The sequence below is a fragment of the Meles meles genome, chromosome 6 (genome assembly GCF_922984935.1).
Source record: "Meles meles chromosome 6, mMelMel3.1 paternal haplotype, whole genome shotgun sequence".
Classification (NCBI taxonomy): Eukaryota; Metazoa; Chordata; class Mammalia; order Carnivora; family Mustelidae; genus Meles; species Meles meles.
The window spans coordinates 21,146,243-21,170,759 of NC_060071.1; the positions used below are offsets into that span (position 1 = coordinate 21,146,243).

A 24,517-nucleotide genomic window follows, 5' to 3' on the forward strand; every position below is an offset into this window, starting at 1 on the left:
CCAAGGACCTAGCATCCCTCTGCCCAATTTACCGTGAGTAAGAGGGCAGCCTCGAGAGCACCCTGTCTTCTGCTTACTCCTTCTCCCCTCCATCTTCATGCCTCATCCAGCCCGCAAGTTCAAGAGCAAACTTGATCTCTAGTGCATGACGGAAGATTATACCACAAACACTGAGATAACACAAAACACCAACTGGCTTCTTGTGATCCAGCCTCATCTGTAGCTGCATCCCAGCCTATAACTCCATCCCCCAACATGCACCAGCCCATTTACTCTCTTGCAAAGGCAGGGACCATCAGGAGACCCTCTCTTCTCAGATGAAGAAGCCAAGGCTCCAAGAGGAGGCATGGCTGAGGCCAGGTCCCAAGGCAGTAAGGGATGGTGACCCAAGGCCTGACTACCTGTCTCACCAGTCCTCTGCTGTTCAGTCTTTCCCATTGTCTCTTCACTCTCAAACCATGGCATCTTTTTACTATTGATGTAGATAAATTGACATTGATATACCATATCCCACCACTCCTGGCCTCTACTCTTCCCCCAGAACTGAGGACAGGGAGGATTGGTCTCACCAGAGCCCAAAGACCAAAACTTCCGGCTTCTGTTGAAGCCTCCCTCACAGATCCTGGTCCATGCCCCAGCCAGGGGCTGCTCACTGGCCACATCGGCCTCAGATCACTCCACCTAGATCCCACTCTTCTCAGCTGGACTGACCTGCTTCCTTCCCGTATTTTCTACTGCAGTTGTACAGACACGTCTGGCAGATGGACTGCCTGTCCCCAACCCCAGACACAAGAGCTTATCCTCCTTGCCCACAGGTCCCTGAAACTTAAAGCACTGAACAGTCCCACTCTGCAACCTGCCAAAGGCGCGGAAAGACGGAAAATCATGTGGATGCCATCAGAGTCTCCTAGGCACCCAGAACATTAAAAAGCTCTAGACTGGTTTCAACACGTGGTAAATGAACTAACTCTTGAAAGAACCAGGACTGTCACCCGAAAGGGCACCCAGTGAAGTAGTGGTTCTCGGCTCTGCCTGAACATCAGAATGACAGGTGAGTTGAAATCTATGTCTTCATCTGTATATCTCTATCTATCCATCTATCAATACCCCACTCCATGAGATCTTGAGCCACACTTCTGGGGATTAAGGATCACAGATTAGGGAGGAAGGCTTCACACAGGAAAATAAAAAATCCAGATAAGCGAGTGCAAGGAAACCAAATGAAACAATGAGAAAGCAGCAAATAGGAGAAACTACCAAAGATAAATAAATAAGGGCATTTGGGTGGTGCAGTTGGTTGAGTGTCCGATTTTAGGTCAGGGCATGATCTCGGGTCATGAGATCGAGCCTAGAGTCAAGCTTCACACTCAGCAGGGAGTCTGCTTGAGATTCTCCTCTCCCTCGCCCTCTGTCTCTCCTTTGCCCTCTCTAAAGAAAAAAGAAAAGAAAACAGAAAAAAATAGTAATTAATGCCATCTGCTCCCCAAAAATGATAGTGGGGTGCTACAAAAAAGAAATGATGACAGGGCAGAAAGACCTCTTGGAAATTAAAAGTAGGAGAAAGTATAAAAATCTCACTATAGGAATTTAAAGATAAAGTCAGAAATATCCCAAAAAGCAGAACAGAAAGGAGACGGAAAACTACAAAAGACAAAGATCCATAGGATGAAATTAGGAGGTCCAACATCAGCCAAATGGGAATTCCAGAAAGGGAGAAAAGAGAGAAGGAAATAATCAACTAGAAAATAAAAGGAAGTTTCTCAGAACAGAACTGAGGGCTGGGTAAGTCTGCTCTGGGCTCTGATTCTCTTTCCAGCTCAGCCACTGAGATGCCCCAGCTCAGGGAGCCAGAGCATCAAATTCCCAGGTTTCTCAATTGTACGCAGGTAAGATACCATGCTGCGCAAACACACCACCCAAACCGTTTGCTCCAGAACCCAACTCTCCTTCCTCAGAAGTGCTGTGTGCCCTGGGTTCATTATCCTCTTCTTGTAGTCAGAATTTACAGACCTTTAGACTGGCTTTCTTGGAAAGACACCTAAGTATATTAACCACTGGATTTATTTAGTAAGCTTAACCTGGAAAAAGGAACTTGTTGAAGTCTGAAGGGTGAGGGAAGTGGGAGAAAGACAAGGAGACAGAACACAGGGAGAGAAAAACAGACAGAGAACGAGGAGAAACAGGAAAAGAGGACACCAGGGAGGGACAGAAGTCCAGGGAGGGGAAGAGGAGACACTGAAACCCAACAGCTCATCGGGGATGGGGACCCCATGGACAGAAAGAGCTATTTCTCTCTGCCACCAAGCCCACGACCTGAGCCACAGTGTTCACCATAGAGTGGAAATGTGTTTCAGTGGTTCTCAGTTTTCCACGGATACTTTTCTTGGAGCTGCGATCACACTAATCCAACCAGTCCTCTGCAGGGCACACTGCCCCTGGCATCACGTGCTCATGCGCCACCTTCAGGTTAGAAGCTGGCATCGCCATCTCCACATCACTGGGAAGTGCTAACAGGCTGAGACCTTCCCCACCCATCAAAGATCCTATGAGGAAAAGTCTGGACCCAGGAACCAAGGGATCGTCCCATAAAAAGAACAGGCATGAATGTCTACTAAGAGTTCACGCTGACAGTCATGCTTTCTTTGCTCCAGGTGACTCGCCTAGAATGAAGGCTAATACGAGCTTACATGGGTATTCTGAGGATCAGAGAGATACGGGTAAGATGTCTGACAATGCTCCGTCATCACAATAACCCTGTGAAAATAGAAGGGGTGAGGGAGGAAACAGAGACTCTGCACTGCAATGACCTGCCTAAGGTCACACCATGGGTGTCCCTGACTCCCAGCCCAGAGCTCCTCCTTCCAGGTCTTCCTACACCCTTGTCCCCTCACATCTCTGACTCATGATCTGCTACTTGGGTGCAGACATCCCCGAGCAAGCAAGTCTTCCAAACAGTGGGCGGATCTCCTGAGCTTGCCTGATGACTCCTTAAAAAAAAAAAAAAAAAAAATGTATTCTCTCAATTAAGAAAGTTTTTCTTCTTCCTGATGTGAAAATAAGTTCCACCACTAACAATCCTGTCCAGGGTCTGGATCCTGAGATATTTCCATCTGCCCCTCTCCTCCTTACCATCCACTAGCAAACCAAACTGGTGAGTGCCAATCCTGGAGTGGCAGCCAGGCACAGGACAGGGGAGGTGCTACCCACTAGCAGTTGAGGTCCTTGCCCTAGGACAGTTGGGGACATTTTGTCTTTTAAAACAGGAAAATCACTTTTACTAAGGACACTGTAGAAGACATAACTGAGGAACCCCAGACACTCACTTTACAGGGTCCTCACTGTACCTGCCCTCGATGGCATCTATGTAAGGAATAAGACAACGTGGCTGATTTCTCCAAGAGCATGCGTCTCCCCTCTCTTTGATTAGAAATAGGCATCCTGGGCAAGTAATATATAGTAATTAACAAGAGTGACATCACATAAACACCAGCAGGACACAAATCAGGCACATATCCTCAAATATCAGACATGACTTAGTTTCATTTTTTTATGCAACTTCCTTGAAAGCCAAAAAAGTTGTCCATAGCTATCCAAGCCCTGCCTGCTAGACAGATCTGGGCAACAGAGGAACAGAGTCACGGTTGATGGTGATTTGGGGAGGAAATGGGAGAAAGAAGACCAGTGAGAAAGACTGTCTACAGGAAAGTACCATGCAGATGTCTGTGACACTATCAAATCCCGACAGGGCAATGTGAAGACTGGTGGACTTGAATCTGATTCTAGAATCAAGATTTAGAACAGCTGGGGCGCCTGAGTGGCTCGGTGGGTTAAAGCCTCTGCCTTCAGCTCGGGTCATTATCCCAGGGTCCTGGGATCGAGCCCCGCATCGGGCTCTCTGCTCAGCAGGGAGCCTGCTTCCTCCTCTCTCTCTCTCTCTCTCTGCCTGCCTCTCTGCCTCCTTGTGATCTCTATCTGTCAAATAAGTGAATAAAATCTTAAAAAAAAAAAAAAAAAGAAAAAAAAAAAAGATTTAGAACAGCTGTTTGATAAAACTTTCGGCAATGATAGAAGTGTTCTATCTGTGCTGCCCAATACAGTAGGCTTTGAGCCCTTGAAATGTGGCTAGTTCATTGAGAAACTGATATTTTAATTAATTTAAATTAAATAGAAATAGCCACATGTGGCAAGTGGCTGCCATACTGGACAGCGAAGTTCTAAGATGCACTTATTAAAGGGTTGGTTTTTGATCACCTTTAAGAAAAGCAGCCATCGTGAGAGTTAACCATTTGCTTGTGAAATAAGTCTCATTTCTCTCTCTGATAGAGACGCATGCAAAGAAGATCCTGAAAAGAGAATGCACCTGGATTTCAACAAGATACATGACAGGTCCTTCCCAACATTCTTGTGAGTCAAACCGAACTATGTTATATTGGATGTGACAAAGTGAGATGGATTTGTGCCTAACTGAATGATCGTACTACAATGGCATCAGTTCGTGGATGACTCAATCTGTGGAGACTTTTTCAATGATTTGGTTGTATTCCATTGTGGGTGAAAATAAGGAATGCAGCTACTCTTCGGGACCGCAGAATATGCAAAACTGAAAGGGTGGGAAAATATCCAGCCCACGTACAGGGGTGGCAGAGGCAAGGCTTGGCAAGACCATACATGGAATATCTCGCATAGTGAAGATTCATCTAGTGAAACATACACTGTCATTGCCAGATACCCTAATGTGAGGCACAGACTTTATCTTGGAAGTGATGGCCTCACACTAATCCATTCTTAACCATACAGAGAGGCTTAATGTCTTTAAGATTAAACCAAAAATTTGCATCAGTAATTGCACTGTTGCTAGGTCCCCAAGAATGAGAAGTTCATTTCACACAGCTCTCCCCATCTGTTCCTTTCACCATAAACTTCTATGATGAAGTCTATCTTCTTCCAACGTCATTATTTCCCCTCCCCTTACCTTGAGAAGTCAGCAGACATCCTTTTTGATAGCCCTTGTGATAAGTGTATAGATAAAGGATAGGTACAGAATGATTTATTTTCCTACGTGACATTACTTAGGATATTTGACAACTGGGAGCAAAGCACCAGATCTTCAAATATTATGAGGCACCATTAACCATGACATAGTGAATAAAGCAAAAAGCATGATGCCTGATCAATCCTACTTCTGTCTATGATGCACCAGCTTGTGCCAGACTAATTCACTCACCAAGCAAAACCAGAAACTCTTGATGACATTTAAAAAAAAATCTCTATGGAAACATCAGAGAGATGCCAAGACAACTAGGACTTGAGGGGCTGAGAGCCTGACAAGCAAGAAAAAAAATTTTTTTAAGTTAGGCTCCATGCCCAGTGTGGAGTCCAATGCGGGGCTTGAACTCACAGCCCTGAGAGCAAGACCTGAGCTGAGATCAAGGGTTGGCCGCTTAACCAAATGAGCCACCCAGGTGCCCAATGACAAGCAAGAAAATATAACTGAACTAATCTCGGCATTTTGTGCAGCTCTTCTCACCAAGGCATTTTTGTGGATTCATAACTAGTAGGAGCCAAGAGACTTAAAAACCGAGCAGGAAGTGGTGGTTAAGAAGCAAAAGGACTAAAGAGAATTTTGGCAATCTTACAAGGTTGGGGATACAAGAAATTGTAGTTTAGGGCTACTAACGCAATGAGAACCTGAGGAGCCAAACTCCTGGAGAGAAGGGGGAAAAGAAAAAGGAGTCTGATATTTGTATATGTTGGATACACTAAGAAACATATGTTCTGTTACAGACAAATTAAATAAATGAACATATCAATAAAAAAGGGAGAAGAGACCAATCTGTGTGCAATAATTCCACATAATTTGTTAGCTACTGCCCCTCATGGAGATGCAACATAACTTCCAGGTGATCAAGGTTAGTAAGAGTGATACATTATGTACCCTTGATTTGATATGATGAGAAGGCTGCTTTTCCCTAGGCACTCTTTTGACCAACAGCCCCTAACTTCTGTATAACCATTAGGAAAAAAATCAGAAAAACCTAAATTGCAGCGTACTCTATAAAATACCTGACTAGTACTCCTCAAAGTTGTCAAGGTTATCAGAAACAAGGCAAGTCTAAGAAGCTATCACAATCTAAAAGTGCCTAAAGAGACATGAAGATTAAGTTCCCATTTAGGATACTAAATGGAAAACCTGGAACAGAAAACGGATGTTAGGTAAAAACTAAGAAAACCTAGGGCACCTGGGTGGCTCAATGGGTTAAAGCCTCTGCTTTCGGCTCAGGTCATGATCCCAGGATCCTGGGATCGAGCCCGACCCTGCGTCAGGCTCTCTGCTCAGCAGGGAGCCTGCCTCCTCCTCTCTCTCTGCCTGCCTCTCTGCCTACTTGTGATTTCTGTCTGTCAAATAAATGAAATCTTTAAAAAAAAAAAAAACTAAGAAAACCCAAATGAAGGACAAACTGTAGTTAATAATAATGTATTAATACTGGTTTATTGCTTGCCATGTACCCTGTTAGTATAAGATGTTAACAAGAGGGAACAGTGGGTATAGGATACGTGAGAATTCCCTCTACAATCTATCCAATTTCTCTGTAAATCTAAAAATGTTCTAAAGTTAAAAAAAAAAATAGTTTAAAGAAAGTTGGTGTAGTTATAGTGACAGACGAAGTAGACTTAGGAAAAAGACGTTTCTAAGGGAAAAAAGAAGTAATTCATAATAAAACACAGGGTAACCTGCTAGGAATAAATTCCAAACTTAAATTCTAAATTTATATGTATTTAGTCATATACTTTCAAAATGTATAAAGGGGAAAATTGACAGAACTATAAAAAGACAAATCTAAAATCACAGTGGGATACTTTAACACACTTCTCTCAGTAAATGATATAACAAGCAGAAAAGAGTCGGAATGGAAATAGATGTGAACACCATAATTACCAAAATTTTCCTTGTTGATGTATGTAAATTACTGCATCAAGAAACTACACACAAGTACACATAGAAAATTTTATCAAAATTAATCATATGGTGGGCAAATCTAAAATGAGTCAAAGCAAATTTTTAAATGTTAAAAATCATAAAGGATATGTTTCTGGCTACTGTATAATTAAGCAAGAAATAAACAATAAAAGTGTGCCTAGAAAATATGCAGACATTTGGAAATAAACCATTTTGAAATAACTCACATATCAACGAAGAAAACAGTTATAAAAATTAAAAATATTTAGGATGGCTGGGTGGTTCAATCAGTTAAGCATCTGCCATTAGCTCAGGTCATGAGGCCAGGGTCCTGGGATCGAGCCCTGCATCAGGCTCCCTGCTTATTAGGGAGCCTGCTTCTCCTTCTCCTTCTGTTATTCCCAGCTCCCCCCACCATGCTCTCTCACTCTCTAATAAGTAAATAGAATCTTTAAAAAAAAATTAAAAACATTTGAACAGATTAATGAAAATATAACATATCAAAAAATATTGTTACATTCTCATATTCATAGCTTTACTTTTCAAAACAACCAAAAGGTGGAAGCCATCCAAATGTCCATCAGTAGATGAATGGATAAAGAAAATGTGACATTTACATACAATGAAATATCATTCAGCCTTAAAGTGGAAGGAAATTCTGACATATGGTACAGCATGTATGAAATGTTATGCTAAGCTAAAAAAAGAAAGCCAGTCAAAAAGATAAATACTGTATGATTCCACTTATATGGGGAGCACTTAGAATAGTCAAATTCATAGAAAGAGAAAGTAGAATGGGGGTTGCCAGGGCTGGGGACAAGGGGGAAAAAGATGTTACTATTTAATGGGTGCAGAATTTCAGATTTGAGGGATAAAACAAGTCCTAGGGATAAGTTTCACAACAGTGTGAATAGCTAATACTATCGAACCATACACTTAAAAATAATGAAATAATGAATTCCTTCTTACGTGTTTTTTAACACGTAATTAATATTAATATTAATATTAATATTAATAATTAATAATTAATATTAATTAATTAATATTAATTAATTAATAATTAATAATAATTAATTAATATTAATTAATAATTAATAATTAATATTAATATTAATAATTAAAAGTAGTAAAGTATAGCTAAAGCAGGTTTACAGGGAAATTTGTAACTTTCAATTCCTTTATTAGAAAATGAAGAAGAGGGGCGCCTGAGTGGCTCAGTGGGTTAAAGCCTCTGCCTTTGGCTCAAGTCATGATCCCAGGGTCCTGGGATCAAGCCCCACATCGGGCTCTCTGCTCAGCAGGGAGCCTGCTTCCCCCTCTCTCTCTGCCTGCCTCTCTGCCTACTTGTGATTTCTGACTGTCAAATAAATAAATAAATAAAATCTTTAAAAAAAAGGAAAATAAAATGAAAAAGATGCAAAAATAAATAATCTAGATAACCCATTTCTTTCTTTTAAAAAATGTATTTATTTAAGAAAGAGAGTGTAAGCTCACGTAGAGGGAGGGACAGAGGAAGAGGGAGAGAATCTCAAGCAGTCTCCTCACTGAGAGTGGAGCCTGAGGTGGGGTTCCGGACCATGAGATCAAGCCCTTAGCCAAGACCAAGAGTTGGGCACCCAACAAATTGAGCCACCCAGGTGCCCCACGGGAATATTAAATTTATAAATCCCTTGCAAGACTGATAAAAGTGGAAATGGGAGGTAGGAAGAGGGAGCATGCACAAATCACAGAATCAGAAATGAAAAGGTAGATATCATTTGTAAAAGATAATGATGGACATTATAAATAACACAACAATTGTGACAATGTTTACAAAATGTACAACTTCCTGAAACACAACTTAGCAAGACTGACACCAGATGAAAAAAAAAAATCCAAAGGGAAGAAGGAAGAAAGGAAGGAAGGGAGGAAGGAAGGAAAAGGAAGAAAGGGGAAGGAAAAGGAAAGGAAGGGAAGGGAAGGAAGGAAGGAAAGAAAGGAGGGCCCCTGGGTGCCTCAGTCAATTGGGTGTCTGCCTTCGGCTTGAGTGGTGATCTCAGAGTCTTGGAATCTGGGCCCATGAGGGGCTCTGCGCTCAGAGGGGAGTCTGTTTCTCCCTCTGACCCTTCCCTTTGCTTGTGTGCTAGAGCACTCTCTCTCTCTTAAGTGAATAAATTTACAAATGTAAAAGAAAGAAAGAGAGAGAGAGGAAGGAAGAAAGGAAGGAAGGAAGGAAAGGAAGGGAGGGAGAAATGGAAAGGAAGAAAGGGGAAGGAAGAAAGGGAAAGGAAGAAAGGAAGGAAAACATTAATATTGCCCCTCAATAATCCAGGGAACATAAAAGGAGGAAATACTGCCCAACTCACTTCGTAAATAATCCAGGGAACATAAAAGGAGGAAATACTGCCCAACTCACTTCATAAAGTCATCATTATCTTGACACCAAAACCTGACCTTGACATTATATGAAAATAAAATTACAGGAAAATCCCTGTTAAACACAGCTGCAAAAAAAAAAAAAAAAACTATAGAAATTATTAAATCAAAAAGACTTATCCATAAAAATTACATCATAACAGAAATCAGTGGGATTTAGTCCAGAAATGCAAGGTTGGTTTAATATTCAAAAATCAATCAGATAATTCACCACATTCATTAAAGGGAAAATATCTGTAGATTTTGTTAGATGCAGAAAAAGTATTTGATAAAATTCAAACTCCATTAATGATAAATCCATAGCAAACTAGAAATAAAAGGGAACTTTCTTACTCTTGTAAATACTATTCACAAAAAAACTGAGAGCAACCAGTTTAATTCAAAGTGACATACTGAAAGATTTTTCCCCCAAGAGGGGAATTATTGAACTGGGGCTTGTAATCAGTGCAAAAAGGAAAAAAACAAAACAAACAAACAAACACAAACCTTTCATTATTCAGAGGCAACATGATTATACATGTAGAAAATCTAAAAGAACTTACAAATAAATTATTACAACTAATAAATGAATTTAACAGAGTTGCTAAATACAAGGGAAACACATAAGAAACAATTACATTTATAAACACCTGTGGAAAGCAATTAAAATACAGAATTAAAAAAAACAAACAAACACCACTTTTGATGGAAATAACAACAGCAAATAAAACAATACCCAAATACCTTGGAAGAAATATAACAGAAGATGTTGTACATACAAAACTATATAATGTATCAGGAAAATTTCACTCAAAGAGAAATAAATGACAGGTTCACAGATTGGAAGGCAACATTATAAGGGTATCAACTTCCTCTTAAAGAATCTATAGTTCAAAGGACTCACATCAAAATCTCTGCAGGATTTTGTAAGCAAGTGTCTGTACAGAAATTGATGAAATGGTTGGTTCTAAATTTTATATAGGAATGCAAAGGGCCCAATACAACAAGATAATCTAGGAAAAAAAAACCTGAAGGAGCAGAACTAAATACTTATTTTAAAATCACAGTAATTAAGATATCATGGTATTGGTGGTACTGGTACAAGGATAGACCAACAGACCTGCAGAGCTGAACAGAGTCACACACACACACACACACACACACAATTTGGAATATTGTAGTGTGTTGTGATCACAACACAGAGGATAGGATCTACCTTCCCATACAAAATTGGTTTGGGTGTTGAGACTGGTGATGCAGCAGTTATCAAATGGGTATGAAGAGATGAATTACTCACAGACTGGCCTTTCTGGGGAGAATATGGCAGGCACAAAAGCCAGGCCAAAAATGTCTTGAGTGGCCATGGTGGTTAGGTCACAGAGGAGTGTGCATACGGAGGCTTGGGATGACGTTGTCTAAACTTCCCTCCACAACCACTCAAGATTATATGCCCACTTTCCTACTAGCTTTCCCACAGGTGGGCAGAAAGAAAAGCAGGAGGTGGGGTTTGAAAGCAGCCAGCAGTCAAACACCAAAAAGCAGAGTCAGACCTTTATTCCACTGGAAGAAAACTGAATCTCGATGTCTAGCTCACACCATATGAAAAAATCAACTCCAAGTGGATTTAGATCTAAAAGTGAAAGTTCACACAATAAAGCTTCTAGAAGGAGAAGGAGAATGTTTTCATGTTCTTGGGTATGCATAAATTTCCTAAACAAGGCACAAGAAGCAATTACCTTAAAGGAAACGATTCACAAGATAGGCTTTCTCTTCACCAAAAGATACCACTAAAAGTGGGAAAGGGAGATGAAGGAAATTTATGGAATGCTGGCATCTAACAACGCCATCAGGCACTGAGCATGTAACGAAATCCTACAAAGCACAAAGAGAAAGAAAACCCAACAAAGAAACGAGCCAAGGACTCACACAAGAAGGTGAGTCTTTACAAAAGAAGATACCCAGAGGAACTACAAAAGTATTTTTTAAGAAACATACTCTATTGCTGTGAAGTGTGTAAACCTGGCGATTCACAGACCTCTACCCCTGGGGATAAAAATACATTATATGTTTATAAAAAAATAAATAAATAAATAAATAATTTTAAAAAAAAAACCAGCAAAGTGGGGGAGAGAAACAGAGAGAAGCCAAGAAACAGACTCTTAACTCTAGAGAACAAACTGATGGTGAGCAGAGAGGCGGTGAGTCGGGGGAATGAGTCAAAAGGTGAAGGGGATTCAGGAGTATACTTATCAAAAGAATGTGACATGTACCTTAAGTGTTAGTTTGTTTGGAGTTGGAAACATCATTGAGCCCTTTGTTTACTGTCTTAGATTCTCATTAAGCACTTGATAAATCTATTTATTCTTTAAAATGAACTTGAATAAACAAGTTTCCACAAAGCTGGGGCCCATGCACAAATGTAAAACTTCATCCCTGGCCAGTGTTGGTCCAACTTGAAGAAACTCAAAGACCTCTGTCAAATAAATAAATAAAATCTTAAAAAAAAAAAAAAAAAGAAAAGAAACATACTCTACATCATTAGTTTTCAGTGAAATGCAAATTAGAACCACAGGATCCCACTCTGCATCCACCAGAATCAATGCCAAAATGGCAACACACGGGGATGGGAACAACTAAAACTCTTACACTTATGTGGGGGTGAAATTTGTTAAAACCACTTCAGAAAACTGATCGGTAACGTTCACTGAAATATAAACATACCCATGCCCTATGACCCACCAACTCCACCCCTAAGTAGAGCAACAGAAATGCACCAAATACCCCTGTGCACCAAACATATAAGAATGTTCCCAGCAGCAATAATGACCAAAAACTGGGAAAGATTCAAATTTCCATCAAAAGTAGAATGCGTAAATTCTGGTATATTTACACAATATACAACTTCATGACAGTGAAAACCCATCAGCTACTGCCCACTCAACACCAGGCATGATTCTCATTGAGTGAAAGAAGCTACAACAAAAGGGTACAAGCTATAGAAATTCATTTACTCAAAAATTCAAAAATAGTATTTGGTGATAAGATTCTGGTTACTTTTGGGTAAGTGGGAATGTGGCTGGGAGAGAAGGTGAGGGGGGATTCTTGGTTTCTAGAGATGCTTTCCTTTCTTCATGGGATGACAGTTTCACAGATGTATTCACTTTGAAAAAATTCATGGTAATAAACACTTAGGATTTTTATAGTTTCTGTTCATTTAACCAAGTTGAAAAACATATTTGAAAAAAATAATATGGTCTCTATTGCTGGTCCTGTGTACTCCGCAATCAACAGAGGCTCTGACAAGGTGAGTCTCCAGAACCACCATCAACTTTCTTAGTAAGTCCAAGTGGTCATTATGGAGTGTGGACAGTCATAGGGAAGGAAGAGGAATGCAATTCAGATGAGACTAGAGAACCACCATATTATGGGCAAGGGCTCATCTTTTAAGGTTTTCCTTCAGATTCCATTCTGAGCCACCAGTGCCTGCTGTCCAGGCAGGACAGCGGTGTAAACACTGCCCTCATTTCTGTGAGTCAGGCTTCCTGGAGCCTTCTCTCAGAGGCCCTGGTGCTCCACAGGGGTAAGGCCCCTGGAGAGGGCACCCAGGCTAGTCTTACTTCTGATAGTCCAGCATCTGGAAGGACGCTCCAGCCTGCTTCTCCTACACACACAGACATACACACACACACACCCAGAGACTCACACCAACATATATGCATGCACAGTCACATCCACATGCTCATACACACTCACACAGAGACTCACACTCACATACACTCAGACATATAATCGGACTCATACACTCACACACATTTACACTCACTCACATATACAGACATACTCACACAGACTTACACACACAGAGAGACACACTCACATACACGCACACGCAGACTCACACTCATAGACTCACATGCACTCACAGAAACACTCACATATACTCAGACATTGACACATAATCGGACTCATACACACTCACACACATTGACACTCACTCACATATACACACATACTCACACAGACTTACACACACAGAGAGACTCACACTCACATACACACACACACGCAGACTCACACTCATAGACTCACATGCACTCACAGAAACACTCACATATACTCAGACATCGACACATAATCGGACTCATACACACACACACACACACACTACTCACATACAAAACATACACAGACTTATACACACACAGACTCACACTCACAGACTCATACACTCTCAGACACAGACGCATACACACACAGACTCATACACACACAGAGACACATACAGTCACACAAACCTCATATACACTTACATACAGACACATACTCGACTTGTACATACTCGTACACACTTAGAGACTCACTCACATAAACACACACACAAACAGGTAGGGGCCTGATTAGCCAGAGGAACTGTAAACCCCGTATATAGGGGCGGGCCAGGCCACATAGCCGTATCCAGTCAGTGGGGCATGCATATATTAACTGTGGTGAGTTGAAATCTCATTGGCCACCTGTGTGTGGGCCAGGCTCAACCACCTCTATAAAGGTCAGTCTGTGAGGCTGCGAGGGGTGGGTGGCAGGAGGAGTTAGGATAGCCCTTAGAGGGGCTCCTGGGTGGCTCAGTGGATTAAAGCCTCTGCCTTCAACCCAGGTCACGATCCCAGGACCCTGGGATCAGGCCCCGCATGGGGCTCTCTGCTCAGCAGGGAGCCTGCTTCCTCCTCTCTCTCTGCTTGCCTCTCTGCCTACTTGTGATCTCTGTCTGTCAAATAAATGAATAAATAAAATCTTTAAATAAATAAATAAAAAGAATAGCCGTTAGAGTAGCCGGTTGGGAGCCGTTAGGGTAGTGGTAGGAGTGATAGTGTTGGGGTGGTTGAGAGTGTTGGAACTTCTCCATCATCGGGAGCGCCCGGAGCAGAGGCACTGTCACGAGTCCGGGGAGCGGCCTCGTCCGGAGCGGCCTTGTCCGGGGAGCAGCCTCGTCACGAGTGGCCTCATTGGGAGCGGCCTCATGAGGAGCAGCCTCATCCCAGGGAGCGGCCCCGTCCATAGCGGCCTCATTGGGAGCAGCCTCGTTGCAAGCGGCCTCGTCAGGAGCCGGCCTCGTCCTGGGGAGTGGCCTCGTCCCGGGGAGTGGCCTCATCCAGCGGCCTCATCAGGAGCGGCCTCGCCCAGGGAGCGGCCTGTGGTACAGTGAGGGTGAGGCAGGGAGCCTCCAGGAGGGACCCCAGGGCAAGGAGGCGGTGGCCCCCAGCAAGGCTCCAGCACCTACCGGTCAGTTTGATTTCTGATGCATGGCGCGAAATAAAGCTTTGCTTGATTTTCCCGTTGTGTCAGTCTCATTCCTTTGATCACGGACCCTAACAACAGGGTTGTTGTTATCTGACACATAAACTCACACAAAGACTTATATACACTCTCACACTCTCTCACACATTCCATCCTGATAAAAGCACCACAGAAAACGGCTTCCCACCTGGGCCAGGCCGGAGAAGGACAGAGACACAGTCTTGATGACATTTGGAGCCGTGACAGGACAGGAGAGAGGAGAGACAGAAAACCAAGTCCCACAAAGATGGGAAGGCAGGCACTCAGGGCCGTGAAGAATAATTGTAGGTAGAACCTCCCATGTTAAGTGTCTCTGTGACCGGCCCTGTGCTTTTAATAACATTCACGAATATAGTGCTGCATTCCTTCTGTTTTTCAAAACGCAGTAAAACAGAACATAAAATTTACCATGTAGGCCGTTTTTAGGGGTCCGGTTCGGTGGCATTAAGCACATTCACACTGTCATGGGTCCACTACTCCCATCCATCCCCAGAACCCATTTCTCTGGGAAATCTGAGTTCTCTCCCCATTACACTCCCCCCTCACCCCTCCCCAAGTCCTCTGCTGGATGAGAAAACAAAGCGGCATCAGGTCACAAAGCAACCTTCCCATCAAAGCAGGGCTGGGCTCCTAGGCCATCTGGGTGTCCTCCCCCTGCTGAGGGGCGGTAACCACAATTGTGGGCACCAAGGGCAGGAGGCAGGCAGGTGCCTCCAAGTCTGCAGGGGAGGGTGAGGAGGGGCAAGCCGCATGCTTCGCTCACAATGTTGTGCCCCACAGCACTCAGCTCAGCGGTGTACTGTCCGGCCTTGCTAAGACATTGTGCCCAGAAGCCTCTCTTCTCTGTAAGACAGAAATCACCGCATCCGCTTACACGGTTTAAGGAGCTCTGATGAAGCCTGATTCTACGTCTGGCACACCACTGTGCTCAATCACAGGCTGCTCCTGTTGCCTCTGGGTCTGAGGTAGACGGGGAAGGAATGTGCAGGCAGAAGAAGTGAAAGCAACTGCAAGGTACCTTCCATGCAGGGGGCTGCCCGGTGCCAATACAGGACCTCACAGAGAAAACAGAGGCAGCCTGGTAGGCTTCAGAGCCTGAAAGAATCCTTGGGTTCAATAAGCCACCCACAGAGCAATGAATATGGGCACAGCAAAGGTTGGTGAACTCCAGCTTACACCCCATCCCATCCCCACAGGAGCCTGAGGAAGGAAAGGAAGCTATGATTTATCTCGAAGCTAATCGCTCGCCAGAGCTGATGGATTTTCTGACGTGAAGTCTCACTGTGTCGCGCGCAGGAGCTGATTTTCCCTGGCAATCAAGTCTCTCATCCTGGAACAACATCCCAGAGCTCCTGTCACACAATGTCCCCACGTCGCTACAGGACCCGAAGTCAAGACTGTCAAAGCTGAGTATAGACAAAAAAAGCCAAACACCCTGACGAGTGTCATTTTCCTCACACGGAGGGCACACAGATAGTCCACATTTTCAGGGCTCAAAATGGCGGTGGAGGTCGGTTGTCTTTGGGAATTGCTTTGAGAATCCGGATGAGTCAAATCCAGTCTCCCAAAGTACATTTGCCACTATTGGAGACATTTGTTCAAAAGACGAATACAGGTCTTGAACATACATCCATCGTGGTGACTCCTTTCTGCTCCTCACAGACTGGACTCCCACCTCCCAGAGAGAACAGAGGTCATGGCCAGAAAGGCCTCAGAGTCTTCTCCTCCATAGCTCCCTCCAGAAAGCAGCTCTCTTCATGGGCACCCAGGCTCCATTCTCCCTCCTTACTGTGTCTGCTACATGCTGCATCTGTTCTCTCCTCATCCGTGAACTGCACTCAACAATCAATTTTCCACCTCCACAGAAAAATACCTTGTTCCCTTCTGTGCCCACCCCTTTCCCGTCTCCCCTCCTGTGTCTGTGTTCATGCAAAAGAAAAATCCCACTGCCACTTTCTCTGTTTTTTAAAAATCCTTGATGGTGGTCCAGAGACTCCCACCTCATCACTGAAAATCCTCGACACCCTTCCCTCCTGGTTCCCGCCCACTTTCCTGCCATTCTTCTCAGGCTCCTCACTCCCCTCTGCAGTCTTCCACTCATGAAGGTCACCCCCACCCATGGCCTCAGCCAGCCTGGCTAAGGGACGGACTCCTCAGCCTCACCCCCACCCCCTCAAAAGTTCTGTGGTCCTCCCTGAAGTGTAATTCGACCATTCTTTTTCCACCTCAAATATGGTCTTCTCTCCCTCTGAATTCCCACCTCTTGCTCCCACCACATGGCTCTGCCAGTTCCTCCTCCACACCCTACCAGCCATTCCTCAAAATACCTCATCTCTCCTCAGGAACCACACGAGGAGCCTCCAGCACCTGGGCCTTCACCCTTCCCCTTGACTTCCACAGACACCTATGTGTCAGCCCTCTGGTGAAGCCCTGTCAGAATTCTCTGTGGCCATCTGAACAGGACAGTCTAGCCTCTGCTACCTCATCCTTTGGCTCCTCTGTCAAGCCAGTCAAACTGCTATTGGCCCTTGAATGACATCGGTTTGAACTGAATGGGTCCATTGATGTGTAGACTTTTTTTTTCAATAAATACAGTACAGTACTGTTAATGTACTTTCTATTCTTTATGATTTTCTTAATAACATTTTCTTTTCTCTACCCTATTTATTGTAAGAATACAGTACATAGTACAAATACAGAATATGCATTAATCAAATATTTATGTTACTGGTAAGGCTTCTAGTCAACAGTAGGCTACTAGTAGGTGAGTTTTTGGAGAGTCAAAAGCTACACACAGATTTTCAACCACATGGGGCAGGCGGGGGTCAGAGAAGATGAACACTTTCAAACCTCCTATAAACACCTTGCCAGGGCATGAGTGGTGCCTCCTCCTAACTCCTGAGACCAGGGTATGGCCAATGACATGACCTTCTTCATTAGTGAGGGTCTCTGCCAAGGGTGCTAACAACCACAGGAGCCAAGCCAGGCACTTCTAATTGCTAACTTTCACCTTGACAGCCACCTTGAAGGACCAGTGGGCCATCACCATATTCCTCTGCAGACTGACCAAAGGACATTAAGTGATTTGTCCAAAAAAGGAGGTGAATATCTGGCGGTTCCAGATTCTATGAAAGCAACACTTGTCGCAGCCTGCTCAGCCTCAATAGAGGAGACCCCCACAGGGCTCCTCTGGAAGACCTAGGGAACTATTCCATAAACCTAGATGTTGTTTTTCAACCAGTCCAAGCACAAGCTATGGTATAAAAATTGTTCTGACTTCAATTAGCATTTCCTTGTGTATCTAGAAACACCTGTGGTCCAAATCAGTTTGGAAAATGATGAGTTAAACAGAATTAAGTAAGCTCTTTTCTTGCAGGACTTCAAAAGGCTCTACGATGGCGCTCTGGGACTCTCCAAGAGGGGGCAGTACACGCAGCGCGTCCCCAGCCTGATCTGAATGCAGATTACTATTTTCAGGAACATCTCAGGGGAGTCCACAGAACACAGTTTGAGAACGCCAGCTTACATACTCATGTAATTATAATTGGAACTGGGTCTAATTAATTAGATCTGAATGTCATTAATAAAAAGTTACATACAGGAATGGCTAACTTCCTTCAATTTAATCACACTAATTATGTTGGGCTCAACCTAGTAGCAGCTCATCCTGCTATTTTCTTAACACATTTTTCATCTTTTAAAAAAGGTGTTGATGTAATTTTTTTCTCTTACTGTGCAACTTTAAAAAAAAAAAAAGTTAGGTGTCAGAGCAGGCATTTTCAAGTATTTGGAAACACACATACCAAGCCTGAAAGCAAATAATGACCAGCTCCAGGCCCTCCCTTTGCCTCCTCCAGGGAAGGACACCAACAATATTGGGGAGCTATTACATGCCATGTGCTCTCCACCCGTGATGTGGTTCATTCTCACAACCACGCCCGAAAACCAAGAGTCCCTGTGTATAGTTGAGGACAAGGAGCTTCTGGAAGTTTAAGAAACTAGAGCTATATGATGATCACAGCCTTCCAGAACATCTACTATCCACAAGGCACTGGGCAGGACATCATGAAGGATGCAGAACAAGTGGGCTGCAAGTCCACAGAGAGATCAGCAGCACAGCAGGAAAGCACAGAGCAGGTGCATATGGGGCTTCAAGGTCCAACGAAGACCCCAAAGCAGGTGGCCCATGAGCCTTGTCTGTCAAGATGGGGAGAAGCACACAGAAGAGCAATTGGCCATGCAGAGCCAAAAAAAAGTACCCATGGAGACACTTTTGTTGAAACAACAGGGTAGACAGTGTACAAAGCCTGCCTTCTTCAGCCAAGATACAGAAAAAAACCAAATGTCCATCAACAGATGAACAGATAAAGAAAATGAGGTATATATGTACAAGGAAAGAGTATTCAGCCTTTAAAATGAAGGAAATCCTGCCATTTGCAACACCACAGATGGACATGGAGGACATTATGCTACGTGAAGCAAGCCCGTCACAGAAGGACAAATACTACATGATTCCTCTTATATCTGAAGTCCTCGAAGGAACAGAAGTAGACACAGAATGGTGGCTGCCAGGGGATGAGGGGAGGGGGGAATGGGGAGCTGCTGAATGGGTGGGAAGTCTCCATTAGGCAAGATGACTAAGTTGTAGAGAACCTCTGCGAACCGTAATGCCTACAGTTACAGTACAGGACTGCACTTCAGAAAATGTTTAAGAAGGCAGATCTCAGGTTAGGTGCTCTTACTGCAAAATAAAAAAAAAAACAAAGGGGCACAAGGGAGCTTCTGGAGGTGATGCATAAGTTCATTACCTGAATCGTGGTGATAGTAACATGAGTGTATGCCTATGTCTAAACTCATCAAACTCTGTACACGATGTGTTTTTTTTGCTTACTGGTTTTACCTCAATAAAGCTGGGAAGAAAAAAAGAAGTCTTAACCATTTCAATGAGACGAATGCAGAACCACCTATAAAAAGGGGAGCCTAGGGAGCCAGCAGCTCCAGGTGAGTTAGAGGATTATCTAGGAAATAGGAGCAGGATCACCCTGCCAGAGGGACACACCACACAAGAGCAGAGAGGTTTGTGTGGGCACAGAGCGAGGTGTGTCACAGACCCTCTTCTTCATCAGTTTTTTCAAATACACAGGAGCGAGTGTGGGGAGTAACTTAACATCCATGGATACACCCTTCGGGCTTCCCCAGCATTATCATCCCACCTCCTTCTTCTTCATATTATTTGCTCATTTTTAAAATTACATTGTCTCTTTTCTAATGGATTTGAAAGAGTTCCCTACACAGGCAGAATGCTAATCCCGTACAGTAAAGGTACCTCAGATATTTACTTCAGGTAATACTTTGCTTTTAATGTCACACAGCGTGTCTGCTCTTAAAGAGGTTGCTAACATTGGTGTTTAGTTAATCAGCCTTTTCTGTGCCTGTGTGTGGGTGCCTTACTTTGTCCTACCTCAAGGGCATACAGAAAATCTCTTCTATACATTTTACTATCTTGCCCTTCGTTGTCATTAATTCTGTTGGCATTTACTTGTGTGTATGATGTGAGGTAGGGATCTCATTTTATCTCTTCCCATGTGGACAACCAGTCATCCTGCATCATTCCCCACTGGATCAATAACACATCTCTGCCACCTCCCATGTCCTGTGCATGTGAGAGTTTATTAGGCTCACTATCCTGTCCCACCCATCCCTCTGTCCTCCCTACACAAATACCACAAATGCCACCCTACACAAATAACATCCATCAGGAATCTCATTGTCTCACCCTTATGCCAGCTTCCCCTTAACATTCCAGCATTGTGTTTTCTTTAAAGGTCTAGTAGCTGGGAATTTCACTACCTTCTTTGGATCTTATACTTCCGGATGATTCTTGGTCAGATTTTACATAGCACTTTTCCATGTAAGAGCATGCTGATATGTCAGGGAACCATTTTCACGAATGCAACATCTTCTAACTTAACATATTTTCTGAGACTTCCCATGATTTAAACATATCTTATTAATTCTCCCACCATTTCTTCAGGAAATCACTAAATTTATATATAGTTGGCCCTTGAACAACATGCGTTTGAAATGTGAGAGTCCATTCACATGCGTACTTTTAAAAATAAATACACCACAGTACTGTAAATGTACTTTCTCTTCCTTACAATTTTCTTAGTAACATTTTTTTTATCTAGCTTATAATAAGAATACGGTATATAGCACATGTAACATAAAAAATATGTGTTAATCGAAAGTTTAAGTTATCATGAAGGCTTCCAGTCACCAGTAGGGGATTTGTAGTGAAGTTTCTGGAGAGTCAAAAGTTATTTGCAGATTTCCACCTTTGTGAGGGTCAGTATCCCAACCTCCCATTGTTCAAGGGTCGACTATAATTCCAAGTCACACATCCTTTAGGATTAATACCATACGATAGTGAGGCCAAGGATTTAATTCTCCTGGGGTGGTGGGTGGAAGCATATTCCCCGAGTTCTTCTATGTGGAACTGTCAGGCACAGACTCTGGGTATTGGTATTCTGATGTTATAGAATAGTTCTTTTGCGGTAGAAAAAATAAATAAATAAACCTGGGTCTCTTCTCTCTGCAGCTCTCCTCACACAGATCTATTCTAGCATAATTGACATTTAAAAATATCCATCTCGTTGCCACTTTTCTCTCACAGAAGAAATATGCTCTTCTGCAGGGAAGCTGTTGAGAATTGTGATGAGTACATTCACTTAAACGGCAGTCCCATTACACCGCAGACGGGTGAGTGCAGTCGGAAAGAGAGTGAGACGCCTTGCCTATTGCAGCTGATTTTGATACTCTAATAGTATTTCAGGATACATAAAGATCCCACTAGGTCTTTTCTGGGCTCAGAAGAAAAAAATACCTTATACCTTAGAGGCACAACACAGAATTGCCCAGTGGCTCCATCAGAAAGCCACGACAATGCCCATTTCATTTAGATAAACTTCAAGAAGCCAATTTCATGGTGGACAGCTCCTAGAGGACCTCGGAATGCACTGGCCCTTTAACTGGGGGCTCCCAGAAGATGGGAATTTCACTGCAGTTGTGAGATCCTTTCCCCATAAGAACCTCCCTCTTTACAAGCTGTCCCTGCTGCTGGTTACCCACGAAATCTCCCTTCCCAGAATCCCCCCAAACTCTTCGGCGTTGTCACAGCTGAGGGCAGGTGATGCACTTCCTCTATTTGAGGCCGACGAATGTTTACGAGTCTAAAATTAAACAGGACGGAAAAAGGCCTCGTTGAATGCACCGAAGTAAATTCATGAACTTTAAAGACCAACAGCCGAGGACAAGTTCAGAAAACTGCTCGTTTATTCCCATGCCCAAACACATTAACAGTCAAGCAGCTCCGCTGACATTTCACCCTCTGCTTCCTTGGACAGGGGCTGATTGTTCAAACTCTTAAATGTCGTATGAATGTGTCCTCTTTCCTACCCGCAAAGCCACTGCAGAATGCATCCAGGACATCTGTGACAAGAACACCCCCCAGTAGGATGGCAGGTGAATTCCTGCCTATGCACAGCACCGTGCTCATGGGCTGTGACCTACAGGTAGGACAGAGGTGCTTTAGAAATTGAAATCAATGCACCTGCATCGACTTACGAAAGAAGCCTCTTGCAGGAAGCCCAAACAGCAGTCCCAACTACTTCTGGGACCCTTCTGCCACACGAGAGGCAAGACAGTGGTTTGAGACCCAAGTCTTGACGCTCTGTATCCCAACCCTGCCCCTGCTGGTCTTCATTTTTACCCTCAGAATTGGCACAGAGCTTCCCCACTGGGAAACCCCAAATCTTCCTCTCCTTTGGAAGTCCCCAAGCCACTTTCCTATCCGTGATGCTCTGGACTGCTGACTCCCAGAGCAGGCCTAGCCAAGGCCAGCAGTGCTCCCTCCCACAGACGCATACGTACCCAGGGAATCCATCAGAAGCTCAGATCTGCACTGGCATCGAGACACAGAGACTACTCCTGGCCCGGCTTCCTCACCTCCAACAACAGTCTACCCTCCACACCGTTCTCCAAACATACCCCATCTCCTAACACCAGCGACCCCACAACCAAGCCACTGGGGCTCTTCACCCCGGGAGAAAGAGCACCTACTCATTTTCAATCAGAACACGCCTCCTGCAAGCATCCCTCGTAGCAGGCACTCAGGGGGCACCTGGGCTACAAAGACCCATGCAGATCTGCAGCTGTAGGTCCTACTCACCAGACCAAGCCAAGTGCGGACCGTGGGCCAATGCTATCAGGACCGCAATCTAGCTTCCCCCGCAGGGCAACAGCAACATGGGCTGTCCCTCCTCCCTGAGCAGCTTAGGAAGGCTCTTTCTGATCCAAGTTAATTTCTTCCTCTCAGTGTCCTGGTATCTCACAGGGGTGCACTTCTATTTAGGCTCAAAACATTCCCCCAGTTTAATACCGCAAGGTTGGTTGTGCATGGCGTTTATCGTTGGTGATATCTAGCTAGTTTTGGTATAAATCGGAATCGAGGTAGGAGTTACACAAACAAGTGCCTGAATCTGGTGAGGACTACGGTTTTCACATGCACTAGTATAGTGACGAGGGCACGTACGGGAGAGGGGGATGTTGCCATTGTCTTGGGGGTGGTGGCAGGGAAAGGTGTCCGTTCCAGGCAACATCAGTGCCCCCAGAGAGCCCCGTGCTCACTGGCTCCTTGGCTGGGAATCAAGCCCCAGCCTCAGACCCCCTGTGGGCAGACGAGCACTGAATTACACATCCACTGCTTCCCAGAAAGTAAGGAACTGTGGCAACTGCCCAGTTCCACCTGAAAGGTCATGTCCCTTGAGTAAAACAATTCCATTTCACACATGTCCGAAGCAAAACCTCACTCCATGCAAGGTGCCCTCAGATTTCTTACCGAAAACAAGTGGTTTCGTAATGTCCCCCAAAACCTTCTGGTGATGAAATTTTTCTGGAATAAAACAGAAGGAAAGAGAAGAAATTACTTGGGTTTCCGAAAACACACGGGTGTTCATACAGAGCCCTTTCAAATACAGACATCTGAAGGAGTGAGAGGTTTTGAATTACCTGGAAAAGTGAACCAATTATAATTCAAATGAGATGATCACAAATTACCAGAAACAAATAATTAAAATGTTTCTTTAGCCATTCCCCACATAATGATTGCCGTAAGAGCTTCATGTTGGGCAAATAAAGCCATGGCTTGTGTATCCCTCCGGAAGGAGAGACTCTCCGCATTTTAATGAAGCTCCTCAAAGCCCTCATGAATATGTATTTCCCCACAACAAAGCTTGACCCCACCAGTGTGCAGAGCCGGTATTCTGGGACACTTTCAGAAGGAGGTGGGTGTGCCTGTGGGGGCTGGAGGGGGGGTGAAGAGAGATTAAAGCAAAGAGAAAGAAAACCGGGCCACCGTGCATTTCCTCTGCCCAAGTTCACCGTTCTCACCCTTCCTCTTGGGCAAGGGGCTTCACAAAGAGAACAGAAAAGAGGCCATCAGGCTTTGTACTCCACTTGGACTGTGAAAGCTTTGCAGAGGAAAGGTGAAGAGGAAGTCCCTTATATTCTACGTTCCAGGGCTCAAGGTGAGACCCTGCGTTAGATCAGGAATTCAAGGCGGGGGCAGCCGATGGCCAGAGAGCGGGAAGCCTGGGGTGGTGGAAGAGGAGGGGGATTTATTGGTCTTAAACATCACATCCAAATTCCTCTTTTTCCCCAATATAAAACAGTATGTTAACTATGGAATTCAAACTTTAAAAAAAATTCCTTTCTCCCTCCAATTTGGCCAAAAACACAAGGCATTATAAAGGAATGTTCCTTTCAGAACCACAC

At 43.9% G+C, this 24,517-nt stretch overlaps 1 protein-coding gene across 4 annotated transcripts in view; it reads right to left on the reverse strand.

Moving 5' to 3' along the window:
* The window catches only part of APBA2 (amyloid beta precursor protein binding family A member 2), a 245,337-nt gene that overhangs the window by 103,428 nt on the left and 117,392 nt on the right, over nucleotides 1–24,517 (reverse strand). For all 4 annotated transcript variants that reach the window (XM_046009954.1, XM_046009956.1, XM_046009952.1 and 1 more), the window contains one exon: nucleotides 23,583–23,636. The gene's annotated coding sequence lies outside the window, so the exon portion shown is untranslated. The remainder of the gene's footprint in view (nucleotides 1–23,582; nucleotides 23,637–24,517) is intronic.